The sequence below is a fragment of the Choloepus didactylus genome, chromosome 10, assembly GCF_015220235.1.
Source record: "Choloepus didactylus isolate mChoDid1 chromosome 10, mChoDid1.pri, whole genome shotgun sequence".
Classification (NCBI taxonomy): Eukaryota; Metazoa; Chordata; class Mammalia; order Pilosa; family Megalonychidae; genus Choloepus; species Choloepus didactylus.
Window position 1 is genome coordinate 341,093 of NC_051316.1, and position 14,082 is coordinate 355,174.

Below are 14,082 nucleotides of genomic sequence, written 5' to 3' on the forward strand. Positions count from 1 at the left end.
AAATTGTATAACTTTAGAGCTCATATAGTGTGATTGCGTGACTGTAGAAATCCTTGTTGCTCACATTCCCTTTATACACTCTACGGACAGATGAGTAGAAAAATGGGCACCCAAAGTAAATGAGTAATAGGGGAGTATGAGGGTCATGGGTTGTTTTGGATGTTCTTTTTACTTTTATTTTTATTCTTATTTTGATTTTAATTTTTACTATTTTTTTGAGTAGTGAAAATGTTCAAAAATTGATGCTGGTGATGAATACTCAACTATATGATTATACTGTGAGCAATTGATTGTACACTTTGGATGATAGTATGGCATGTGATTATACCTCAATAAAATTACAAGTAAAAATATATATTGGGGGTTAAACAACACACTCTTAAATAATCAGTGGGTAAAAAAAGAAATTGCAAAAGAAACCAGTAAATAACTGGAAAATGCAAATGAGAACACAACATATGAAACCTATGGGATGCAGTGAAGGAGGTCCTGAGTGGGATATTTATAACCTCAAATGCATACATAAAAAAGGAAGTTGGAGCTAAAACCAAAGGCCTAACTAAACAAAAGAATAAACTAGGGAATGAAGGGCCAGTTAACACTAATGCAAGTAGAAGAAAAGAAATAACAAAGATATAAGAAGAAATAAATGATCTGGAGAACAAAAAACAATAGCAGGAATAAATAAAACCAAAAGTTAGTTCATTGAGATCAGTAAAATTGACAAACCCTTACTAGACTGTCAAAGACAAAAGATAGAAAATCCAAATAAACAAAATCAGAAATGAGATAGCAGTCATTACTATGGATCTCAAAGAAAATTTTTAAAATTATAAGGGGATACTATGAACAGCTGTATGCCCACAATCTAGACAACTTAGAATAAATGGACAATTTCCTTGAAACAAACCTAGACTGACCTGAGAAGAAATAGGAGACCTCAATAAACAAATCACAAGAGATCCAGTCAGTTATCAAGCATCTTCTTACAAATATAAACCAAGTGTCAGATGTGTTTACAGGGGAATTTTACCAAACAAACAAAAAATAACTGGCACCATTCATGCTCAAATTCTTTCAAAATATTGAGGAAAGATTAGTACCTAATTAATTTTAGGAAGGTAACATCACTCTATCAGCAAAATCAGATAAAGATACTACAAGAAAAGAAAACTACTGGCCAAGCTCCCTAATGAATATATACATAAAAATTCTCAACAAAATATTGCAAGTTGAATCCAAAGGCACATTAAAGGAATTATACACCACAACCAAGTGGGGCTCATTCCAGGTACACAAAGGTGGTTTAACATAAGAAAATCTGTCAAAGAAATATAACACATAAACAAACTGAAACGGAGAAAACAAATGATAAGTTGATAGATGCTGCAAAATCATTTGGCAAAAGTCAGCATCCCTTTTTGATTAAAAAACTATTCAAAATGTCAGAATTGAAGGAAACTTCTTCAACATGATAACGGCATATGTGAAAAATCCAAGGCAACATGTTCCTCAATGGTGAGAGAACGAAATCCTTCCTTTAATATGGGGAATGAAATAAGGATGCACAATGTCACCACTACTATTTAACATTGTGCCAGAAGTTCCAGCCAGAGCAATCCAGCAAGTAAAAGAAATAAATGCATCCAAATTGAAGAGGAGGAAGAAAAAATATAATTAATTTTAGATGTTATGAAGGTATATTTGGAGAATTCTGAGAAATTGACAACATAGATGCCTGAGCTAATAAATTCAGCAAAATGTGAGGGATAGAATATTAATGTTCAAAAATCAGTAATGTTCCTTTGTACTAGTAATGATCTAACTCAATAGACAATCAACAAAAAAATTCCATTCACTGAAGAATCAAGTACCTAGGAAGAAACTTAATCAAGCATTTAAAGAACCTCAATACAGAAAATTAAAAACTTTATTAAAAGAGATCAAAGAGGCCTATATAGGTGGGAAGATATCCCATGTTCATTGATAGGAAGGCTAAACATCAATGCAATCCAATAAAAATTCAAACAACCTACTTTGCAGACTTGGAAAACTAGTTATCAAATTTATTTGGAAGAGAGAGGGAACTTGAATTACAAAATTAAAAAAAAAATTCTAAAAAAGAAGAATGAAATGGAAGGATTTATATTTCCTGACTTGAAAGCCACAGTAGTTAAAAGAGCATGGAACTAGCACAAAGATAGACATATTGATAATGGAATAAAATCTTGAAATAAGAAGTAGATACCCAGGTTTTTGGTCAACTGATTTTTGACAAGGCTCCCAAATCCATTGAACTGGGACAGAGTAGTTTCTTCCACAAATGAGGCTGGGAGAACTGGATATACATATTCAAAAGAATGAAAGATAACCCCTAACTCACACCCTATACAAAAATTAATTCATGTTGGATCAAAGACCTAAATATAAGAGCCAGTACAATAAAACTCCTAGAAGATAATATAGGGTAACATCCTTGTTCTAGTTTGCTAATGCTGGTGGAATGCAAAACACCAGAGATGGATCAGCTTTTATAAAAAGGGGCTTATTTGGTTACCCAATTACAGTCTTAAGGCCATAAAGTGTCCAAGGTAACACATCAGCAATCAGATAACTTCACTGGAGGATGGCCAATGTTGTCAGGAAAAACTCTGTAAGCTGGGAAGGCATGTGGCTGGCATCTGTTCCAAAGTTCTGGTTTCAAAATGGCTTTCTCCCAGGATGTTCCTCTCTAGGCTGCAGTTCCTCAAAAATGTCACTCTTAGTTGCACTTGGAATATTTGTCCTTCCTCAGCTTTTCTGGAGCCAGTGTCTGCTTTCAATGGCCATCTTCAAACTGTCTCTCATCTGCAGCTCCTGTGAATTCTTCAAAGTGTCCCTCTTGGCTGTAGCTCCTCTTCAAATTGTCACTCTCAGCTGCACTGAGTTCCTTCTGTTTGTCAGCTCATTTATATGGCTTCACTGATCAAGGCCCACCCTGAATGTGTGGGGCAACACCTCCATGGAATTTATCTCATCAGGGTTATCAACTACATTTGGGTGGGGCACATTTGCATGGAATCACTCAAAGAATTACAATCTAATTGACACTGATAGGTCTGCACACACAAGATTACATCAGAGATAATGGCATTTGGGGGTCACAATACATTCAAACTGGCACATCTTCAATACAATTATTATAAGAGGTAGCTAATTAAACTTTAAACCCAAAGCACAAGAAACAAAAGAAAAAAAGATAAATAGGAACTCCTCAAAATCAAAATCTTGTGTGCTCAAAGGATTTTGTCAAAAAGGCAATGAGGCAGACAACTCAATGGGAGAAAAATTTTGTAACCATATATCTGATAAGAGACTGATATCCAGCATACATAGAGAAACCCTACAACTCAACAACAAATGTAAAAACATCCCAATTATGGAAGGAAAATTGATATGAAAATAAATTTTTCCAAAGAGGAAACAGAAATGGCTAAAATTCACATGAAAAAAATAATCATCTTAATAGCAATTAGGGAAATGCAAATCAAAACCACAATGAGGTATCATCTGACATGAATAAGAATGGCTGCCATTAAACAAACAGGAAACTACAAATGATGGAAAGGATGTGGAGAAGTTGGAACTCTTTTCCACTTCTGGTGGGAATTTATAATTTTACAATTGCTGTGGAAGAGAGTTTGGCAGTTCCTCAGAAAAATAAATGTTAAGTCATCCTATGATCCTTCAATTCCAGTACTCTGTATATACCTAGAAGATCTGACAGAAGTGACACAGACATTTTCACACTGATGTTTTAGTGGCCTTTTCACAATTGAAAAAAGATGGAAACAATCCAAGTTCCTTCAACAGATGAGTGGATAAATAAAATGTGTATACATATGATGGAATAGTATTCAGAAGTAAGAAGGAATTAATTCCTGAAATATGTGAAAAAAATGGATGAAGTCTGATAACATAATTCTGACACAAAGGGAGAGACATTGCATACTATCACTAATATGATATTTTTGTATGATGTAAAAGCAGTGTCTTCAAATGTAGAGTATAGAGGACCCAGATATAGACAGAAGCTACAGAAGGGGAATGATCACCTAATATATACAGACCTATTATTGAGGTTGAACTTAAAGGAATGGAAAGGACAGGGGTGACAAAATCTCATTAATGGGATTTAAAGTATCAGTGCTGTATTGAAGGTGAACATGACTGAAAGTAGTTGTTTAATGCCATGTATCCCACAGATAAGCACTACAAATATAAATAAGTGATTGCATGATGTGCTTGTAAGTTATGATACTGGTACAGAGTTAACAACATAGTAGTATATAGGGAAAACTAGCCATGGCATACCATGTACTATACCTTACTAGAATCACATTAATACTAGGAATAAATAATTAGGGTGTAATAAGAGCTTTGGGGTCTTTTGGGTCATGATAATTTTTTAAAAGTGAGAGTGATTGAACAACAAAGTGAAGATAATGTGAAACATTGCTTATCTTAGAATATATTCTGTGTGAAATTAGGAACCTCTTATTTAATAAGTCAAACCTTTGATCTTGAGGCTTGCTGTTGTGAAACTTATGGCTGTAAAGTGAAGGCTAATTCTACCTATAATTACTTCTAACTGTCACATCCAGAGAGCCTCTTTTGTTGCTTATGTGTGGCCTTTCTGTCTCTAAGCCCAACTCTGCAAAGAATTTCATTACCCACCCTGCTACATGGAACATGACTCCCAGGAGAGTGAGTCTTCCTGGCAATGTGGGATATGACTCCCAGGAAGGAGCCTGACCCAGACATCAGGAGACTGAGAATGCCTTCTTGTCCAAAAGAGGAGAAAGAAAGTTTACAGAATAAGGGTTCAGTGGCTAAGATATTTAAAATAGAGTCAAGAGTTTGTTCCTAGAGGTTACTATGTTGCAATCATCAGCTAAGTATTTCAAATTCCTGCAATATGCCAAGCCCAAATCAACATTACTCCCCAAAATTCTGATGTATACACAGGTCCCTATGTGAGACTCTTTAAAATTACACTCACTAGGTTTATTTCTCAGAAATTTAAATCCTCCAGAGTATTCCTATGCTAGATATGTCCCCACACCCAGAGGCAACAGCCTCTTCAAAAACATCAACCTGATGCACCCCTTTCCCCATACTATTGACACCCCTTTACAATATGAAAAAATTAGGGTGGTCAGTTCCCATGTATCCCTGAAGATTGAAATAGTGGTTCAATAAGAGGGAGAGGTAGCAACAGACAAGATAGGATTTAACAAAGGACCATGAATACTGGGTCATATAAATATATTTTTTAGTCTCTATTGTATTAGAGCAGCTAGAAAGAAATAACTGAAATTGTAGAACAGTAACCATTACAATTCTTTGAAATTTGCTCTTTAAATTCCTGTTTAATTTTACTTTGAAAGTTATCATTTTCTAGTATATGTATTATATTTCAAAATAAAAAATGCAAAAAAAAATCAGTTGGCCACAAAAAATTGACTCTAGTATATGCTGTCTGCCAGAGACTCACCTTAAATTTAAAATTAAAAGTAGATTGAAAGTGAATGGATAAAAAAATATAACATGAAAGTATTAGCTAAAAGAGATCCAGGACAGTGATAGTAATACCATAAAAATAAGACATTAGGGACTTTGCCTGGGTAGTACCGTAATGCTGGTGTGCCACTGGGAGCTCCAGGATCACCACAGATGTGGACCATATGTGACCTTCTGCCTGAAATATCTCAATTTATTTAGAAGAATCAGTGCACACTTGAGGTTGCATTTTATGTAAAGGAAGCACTGGTATGTGTGTACAAGAGCCAGAACCACAGAAAAGTGTGAAAGAAACCAAACAAGTGATGGCGAAGTCCCTGAGATGATCTTTATTGGGGTGGAACATGTAAATGAAGATGCTGAGCTGATATTTTTGGACCAACTTCAAATTCAAAACCAGTTGTTTCAAACATTTTTAACAGAGTCACTCCAGGTCTAATTCAAGGAGAAAATAGTATGGTCACCTCTGACAAAGTACTTGTCATGCATTGCAGGCTATAGGTCCTGTGACACTTACATCAAGAGTTGACAACTTGCCAGTTTCCTAATCTGAATCAATAGCAACAGGTAGTCTCATTGTTATTGAGACTTTGAACCTGATTATAAAATTAATTCACCACAAATCATGCCTAATAACTTCAGAGCTATTTCCTCTTGTGAGTTCATTGCAGTGTCCAGGAAGAGGAGCACTTTCTGTAGGATGTATAGATGAAAATCCTTGTACATCAAAGTTACTTCCCACTTATGAAGTAAATATCATTAATCCCAAAAGGCCTGAACTCAGTGATGGACATTCTTTAGCTTTGTCCCCCTTGGGTGTATCTCATATAAAAAACAATCAGCAAAATATACCCTCCAAAGATTGTCATACCTTGCTAAACTGTGTTCAGAATGGAGCACTTTTTACAATGTTTTGCAAAGAACAATTTCAAGCCTGTAAATCCAGTCAGGGAAAATGGAGGACTGGCAAAATAGATTGTTCATATATAGCAGGTCAAGAATAAAGATTCCAATAAAGGAAGCATGATTGTGTTACTTCATGTCTTTTACTATGAACAACATAAAGAAAATGGGCAGCCAGAACAGAAGACTGTAAAAGCCTTAAATGCCTAAGCTGCTTTAAAGTTCTAAAAATATTAATTTTATGAACCACGTGAAGCAAAGGAGCAACAGCTGGGAAAGGCACAGCATCTGCCAACATGGCCACAGGCAATTCCCCTCTCCTTTCCAGCTACAGTGTCATATTGAAAGTGTGCACACCCCCAGGAACCCTCCACTCTCTGTAAAATCTGTGAATTGTCATTTGAAACAGACCATGTTCTCTTACAACCCATGAAGGACAGTCACAAACTTGGTGAAAAACCTTACATTTGACAGGCTTGCAATTATAGATCATCAGCTTTTGCTGATGTGGAAACACATTTTAGAATATGCCATGAAATTCTAAAAATTTGATTTGTCCTTTTTTTCCTAAAATTTTAAAAAATGACCTCAACATACATTTGTCATTGTAGAGAGCACTGAGAAAATGTTCACCAGTGTTCCAAACGCTGTCTACAGTTTTTAACTTTCAAGGAGAAACTGTAGCACAAGACCTAGTGTCATCAAATGTTTAAGAAGCCTAAGCAACTTGAAGCACTGTCTTCTGAAATAAAAGTTCATATTCAAGTGTCCCTGGGACCTCTTCAACCAGGATCAGTGGAAGTAGCATACATTACTGTAAGCAGTGTGACTTGGAACCAGCACCTCTCTAAAAATAGAATTCAAAAACCCCTCATCAATTCTAGTTTTGGTAAGTTTTCTAAAGCAGATATTTTAATCCAAATCAAAAACCCCCACAGAAACAAAATGTTCAAACCATGTATTTGTCAATAGCAGCAAAAAGAGTGACATAAATGGATCATTTATGAATTTGTTTTAATTCATGATGTACAATATGGTTTGCTTTGAAATATGAGATGTTACTTTAAAGTATATTCACTAGCTTTCATGTAATCATCTAGTTCAACTTATAAAAGGTGTCTGTGTGTGTGCAAGAGAGAAAGTAGGAGGCAAAAAAGGGGAATACATTTTTAATATTTTGTTATTTATCCTAAGTTTGGAAGTATCCATCTGTATAAAGAATCTCTAAGGTTTTTGAAGTGCTTAATTTTATTTTCATCTTTTTCCATGCATTGAAGATTTCAATATTAACTCTTTTCCATCTAAAATGGCTTTGTTATGGGATGAGACCTGACCCTGTTCATGGTTGAAATCCCAATAACAGATGGAGAAATGTAAAATACATAATTATGTGGAAATTAAAAACATACTGCTAACAAGTGAATTAAAGAGTGTATTATCCAGCATTCTCTATGGAAACAGAAACAATAGGAGGTATCTGCAAATATTAGGAGATTTTGTCAAAGTGTCTCACACAATTATGAGGATACACATGTCCAAATTCCATAAGGCAGGCTGCAGGCTGACAACTACAGTGACAGTTTTCAATGAATTCCCCATAAGAGGTTGGCTGGCTGAAGTAGATATGAAAATTCTCCCTTCTGACTGCTGAAGACATCACTTCTATTTTTAAAGCCTTCAACTGATTGGATGAAAATATTTCTCTTTGCTGAAGAGACCCTCTTTAGTTTGTCAGAAATATAATCAACCTAAATGCAATCAACTTTATTTAAGTTCATGAAATGTCCTCACAGTAACAGGCTTGTGCATGTTTGACTAGACTACTGGGGACCAATACCTGGCCAAGTTGACTTATGAAACCTAATGATCAAAGTCCACCCCTTGTCAACTATATGCATCTCCTTAAACCATACTTGATCTCTAAATAAAAAACAACAGACATATTTTTGCCTGAAAATACTCAACTGTCCTGTGTACAACAGGGAAAACAATATCTCTCTCCAGAGTAGGGTGCACATCCTTGGGTAATATACACTCTTAAACTTGATATCCTACAACTCAAACACTATGAAATGAACAGTACAACTTGTGCCAGATAAGGGGATATGATAGAGAAGAAAACAAAGCTATCTGCTTTATATACATATACAAATGCACTCATAACAAAACAAGGAAGAAATATTCATATCATTACAACTCACATTTCTGTAACTGGTCAAATGGCTGTGGTTAATATTTATCACTACCTTCTTCCACTACACATTCCATGTCCCTTTTACCCTCAGAAAGCAGCTCAAAAAGCTGTTGTTCTATGCCTCGTAGGGTGAACCAAATCTTTATTACTGAACTTGCTGGACAAATGGTAGCCCTGCCTAGATTGAGTTGTTGCAGCTTTTCTTTGATGTAATCACAAGGCATGGTGGTACTAAGAGATGCCCTAGGGGATCAACTGTATTCCAGGCAAAACCTTCTTTACCTCAATTGTGTGGTTGCAGCACCATTTCTCCTTAAGAGTCAGGATCAATCACCCTATCCAGTACAGCAATGCCCTTCCTTGCTTGGTGATTCAGAGGTGTAAGAAGCCCAAAGCAGGTACGCAAACATTTGAAAGTCCAGTTCAATGGAATCAATGTGTTTCCTGGTGGAAGCCCTCCTCCTTTTTGGAACTCACTTGTAGACCAGCAGAGCAGAAAGCAAAAGTTTTCTACTGGATCACTAGGGGTATTAATGAGTGATGCCACTCCTATTTTCACCCCCTGATTCCTGGACCCATGAATCCCAGTATGGGTGAGACAGCTCCTTATGTTGGCTGTTTATTTAGAATACACACTAGCATCCTGGAGATAATTGCCCCAGCCATGCAAGGTGTTATCACATAGTTTGTGTCATAATTGAGGCTTAATCATGCTTATGAGGCTTAACCATTCTATCAATCCAGCTGCTTCAGGATGATGAGGAATGTTGTAGGACAAGAGAATTCCATGAGTGTATGCCCATTCCCACACTACATTTGCTATGAAGTGGGACCCTTGATAAGAAGCAATGCCATGTGAGATACCAAAGTGGTGGATAAGACATTCTATAAGACTAAGGATGGCAGTATTTTCAGAAGCATTGTGTGAAGGGAAGGCAAACCCACATCTGGAGTATGTGTCTATTCCAGTTAGAAGATGTTGCTACACCTTCCATGATGGAAGTAATGCAGTGTAACCAACCTGGCAACCAGTAGCAGGCTGTTGACCTTGGAGAATGGTGCCATATTGGGGACTCAGTGTGTGTCTCCCTGCTGGCAGAAAGGGCACTCAAAATTGGCTGTAGTCAAGTCAGTCTTGGTGAGTGGAAATCCATGTTGCTGATCTCATGCAAAACCTTCATCCCTACCACAGTGATCATTTTTTATGAACCCATTGAGCAGTGGCAGGATGGGCTGGGGAAAGAGGCTGACTGGTATCCATAAAATGTGTCATCATATCCACTTGATTATTGAAATCTTCCTCTGCTGAAATCACCTTCTGTTAAGCATTCTCATGGGATGCAAATATCTTCATGTTTTTTGTCCAATCATAAAGGTCTATCCACAGACCTCTTTGTCATCTATTATCAATCATGTTCCTTCCAAGTCCCTGACTATCTAGCCAAACCATTAGCAACAGCCCTTCAATCAGAATGCAAATGTACACCTGGCCAGTTCTCCTTCTAAGCATAATGAAAAACCAGGTGCACTGCTCAAAGTTCTGCCCACTGGGAGGGTTGTCCTTCAGGGACATCCCAGAAAGTGGTTGCAGTGCTGTAGCTGTCCACTATCAGGTGATACCTGCATATCATGCAGAACCATCTATAAATCAGGTCCAAGTTTTCTACTCTTCAGTAAACTGATTGTAATGAACTCTACAAGAGGCCACAGTTTTGGGCTGGGAAAGAAAAGATAATGTTGCAGAAGTGGAGGCTAGGTCATTTCTTCATTTAAATTACTTGTGCCTTCAGGACCTGCTTGAGTCCTATCTTGAATACCACTTCCATTTTATGGTGAAGCACCTCTGTGCCTGCCCAACACTATAGTTTGGTTGTCAGACAACATCCAGCTCATGATAGGCAAATCTGGTCCCCTGGTAACTTGGTGGCCCATAGTTAAGCACTCAGTCTCTATTAAGGCAAAGTAACAGGCCAAAAATAATTATTTGTAGAGGATAGCAAGGCTTTGCTCCAAAATTCTAAGGCCTGCATTGTGATTATCCTATTGGGCCCTGCTAAAGTCTTCAGACAGTATCTCTACTTGCCACTGACACTTCCAACACCATTGGATCTGCTGGATCACATGAGTGAAGTGGCAGAGCAGCTTGAACAGCATGCTGGGCCAGTTGTAAATCCTCCTCTCATTTCAGTTCCCACTCAAGGTAGAAACATTTCTGGTTAATAAGTACATGGGCTGGAGTAACACAACTAATTGAGAAATATGTTAGCTCTCAAATCCAAAGAGGCCAACTAGGCATTGTGCACAATTTTGGTAATAGGAGAGGACAGATTTTGCCACTTATCCTTCACACTGACATGCCCACTACCAATGAATACCTAGAAATTTCACTGAGATGGAAGGCCCTTGTATTTTCTTGGATTTATCTCCCATCCTCTGACCCACAAGTGCCTTACAAATAAGACTAGACTAGGTGCTACTTCTTGCTCACTAGGCTAAATCAACCTGATATCATCAATATAACTGACCAGGGTTATGTCCTATGGGAGGGGAGAATGATCAAATTTCCTGCAGATAAGATTATGACATAGGGTTGGAGAGTTGACATATTCCTGAGGTAGTACAGTGAAGGTATACTGCTGCCTCTGCCAGTTGAAAGCAAGCAGTTGCTTCTAGCCCTTACTAACAGAAATTAAGTAAAAGCATTTACAAGTCCAATAGCTGAATACCATGTACCAGAAGCTCCATTTATACTCAACATCTGGTTAAGTTTATTATAACCCACTGTCTTTCTCCAAGACCCATCTGTTTCCTGCACAGATGGGAGAGTTGAAATAGGAGAGTTGAAAGAGGATTTGGTGAGAATCAATAGCCCTGAATCCTTCAAGTCCTAAAGAATTGCACTAGCATATAAATTACTTCCAGGAATCTGTTACTGCTTCAGATTTAGTATTTTGATAGGTAAGGGTCATCCTAGAGGTTTTTACTTAGCCTTTCCTACCACAATGTCCTTTACTCCATAAGTCAGGGAACCAGTGTGGGGATTCTGGCAGTGCCTGAGTATATCTATCCCAAATAGAAATTCTAGACTTGGGGAAATAACCACAGAATGGGTCTGGAGAGCATCTGGACCCAATGTGAGATGGACCTGAGGTAAAACTCCATGAGTCTCCTGACCTGTATAAGCTCCTACTCTGACAGGTGGGTAACAGTCACATTGTAGCTGGGTCCTTACCCAAGGAGACCCAGTTTTCCCCTCATTCAAGGGGCTATGTCTGAGAATAAACTGTCTCAAGTCTGAGAACTGATTAGGGGCCACAGTTCTCTCATTTTGTAATTCAAATTAGCCTTATTCACTTGACCTAGAAATCTTCTGCTAATACACATCAAGTAAGAATTTAGTAGACTATCCATTTTACTTCTAGGGAACCCATGATCTCCTAGCCAACACCACATGTCTCTGCAAGTCAGACTATTTGCTGCTTTGAGACTTCTGTCCATTATGGTGGCCATGACCTCCTTCTCTTTGGAAGTAAGGGGCTTCCATGTGGCTTCTGCCAACTTGTGATCTGATCATCCCCACTGTGTTTAATGATTCCAGTTCAGTGACAGAAATTCCCACAGTAATATCTGCCCTTCAGAAAAGAGTGACTACAGAGCTCTTCAGAGATGATGGAGGTAGTCTCATAACTTTATTCCTCACAGTTCTGGTGAAAGGTATGCCCTCTGCAAATTCCTGGGGAAGGTGAGTAGACTTTACATGATAAATCCATCCTAACATTCCAATCTCTTTAGGGCCTTGGATCCCCTTATCTAAAGTATACCATGGCAGTTCTGGCATATTGACCTCATGTAATTTAAGCCACCTTTGGACACATATTTCAGCCAACCACCCAGATAAAGCCCTTTCTAACCCCTCAAGCTACAATATTGAATCCAGAATCTCTGCTTGGTGGGCCATATGTACAAATGTTCATTCCAGCATTATCCAACATTCTTAATAGCCTTCCCACACATATTCCCCCAATTTCTGTCTATATAAACTGGAAAACTCATGCAGTTCTTTTAAAGTGTGGTGTACCTCTTCATAGGTCACAATTTGTACCTCACTTTTGGGGCCTGTTGGGACTTAATCTAGTTATAGGTCTGGAAGAGGTGGTGATGGTTAGTTCCATGTGTCAACTTGGCTACATAATGGCACCCAGTAGTCTGGTCAAGTATGCACTGGCCTGTTCCTGCAATGATATTTCATGGCTGGTTAATAAATCAGAAGTGTGGTTTATTAAATCATCAATTGATTGCACCTCTGCCTTTTTACAATGGGCAACTAAGGGAGTGTCTTCTGCATTGAGACAATCAAATCAGTTGGATTTAATCCAGTCAGTTGAATATTTTAAGAGAGAAGAAAGAACTTTCACTTCTTCAGCCAGTCAACCTCTCCTGCAGAGTTCATTAAGGACCTTCATCAGAGTAGCCAGCTTGCCACCTGCCCTATGGAATTTGGAAACATTTGAGACACTTTTATAGAACCACATAATTACAGCTATCCCCTGTTGGTTCTATTTTCCTGGAGGACCCTGACTAAAGCAGAGGGGTAGTGGGAGTGGGTCATGAAAAGAATTAGAAGTGTCTTTCAAGCCAATTAACTCAGGGCATTATGTTGAAGATTCAAATGCTGAAACAGGATTAGTATCTCCTTTTTCATCAGGGGAGGTGGTAACAAGTATATCAAGCCCTGTAGGGTTAAACTCTCCAATGGCTGTTGGATGGGAGATTCCTCAAGGCAGTCTGGAAGACCGGTTGCTATATCCTCATGGCAGGCTGGAGGTCAGGTAATTGTTTCATTAGGGCATATCATTACAGGTTTATTTAGTAAAGACTCAAAAACTCAGCAGAATCGAGGGTTTCAATGTCTCCACTGCCATCATTTTCACCCCATATATCCCCATTCCAATTTTCAGGATCCCATTCCTTTCAAATTAATGCCCTCTCTTTAACAACAGACACCCTGCAAAGTTGAGATTTTGGTTTGTGTATAGGTTGATTGTAAAGTTTTCAATAAGGATAGTGGTTATGGTCAAATATTATTGTGAGTGTAATTAACAATTCTCTAGTGTGTATAGGAATGTGTCTGAAAGGGGATATGTTGGATCATGCATGTTAATAGAATGAAAGTCTGAAGATAAAAATGGGGGAGTATAACAAAGTGAATCCTTTTTTTGGACAATGGGCTGGGGTTAATAATACAAGTATAAAAATATTCTTTCCTGAATTATAATGGATGTACAACATTAAAGAAGGTGTTAAAAATAGAAATGAAAATCATCCAACATGGAAATGAAAAAGAAAATTTCACTTTCAGCAGATGACATGATCCTAGATAGAGGTAGTCCCAAAATGTATACTGCAAAACTCTGAGGGCTAAT

At 37.7% G+C, this 14,082-nt stretch overlaps 1 pseudogene; it reads left to right on the top strand.

The window, feature by feature from the left end:
- The first annotated feature begins 6,585 nt into the window (after positions 1-6,585).
- Positions 6,586-11,550, top strand: LOC119505105 (annotated as a pseudogene).
- Positions 11,551-14,082: the final 2,532 nt, after the last annotated feature.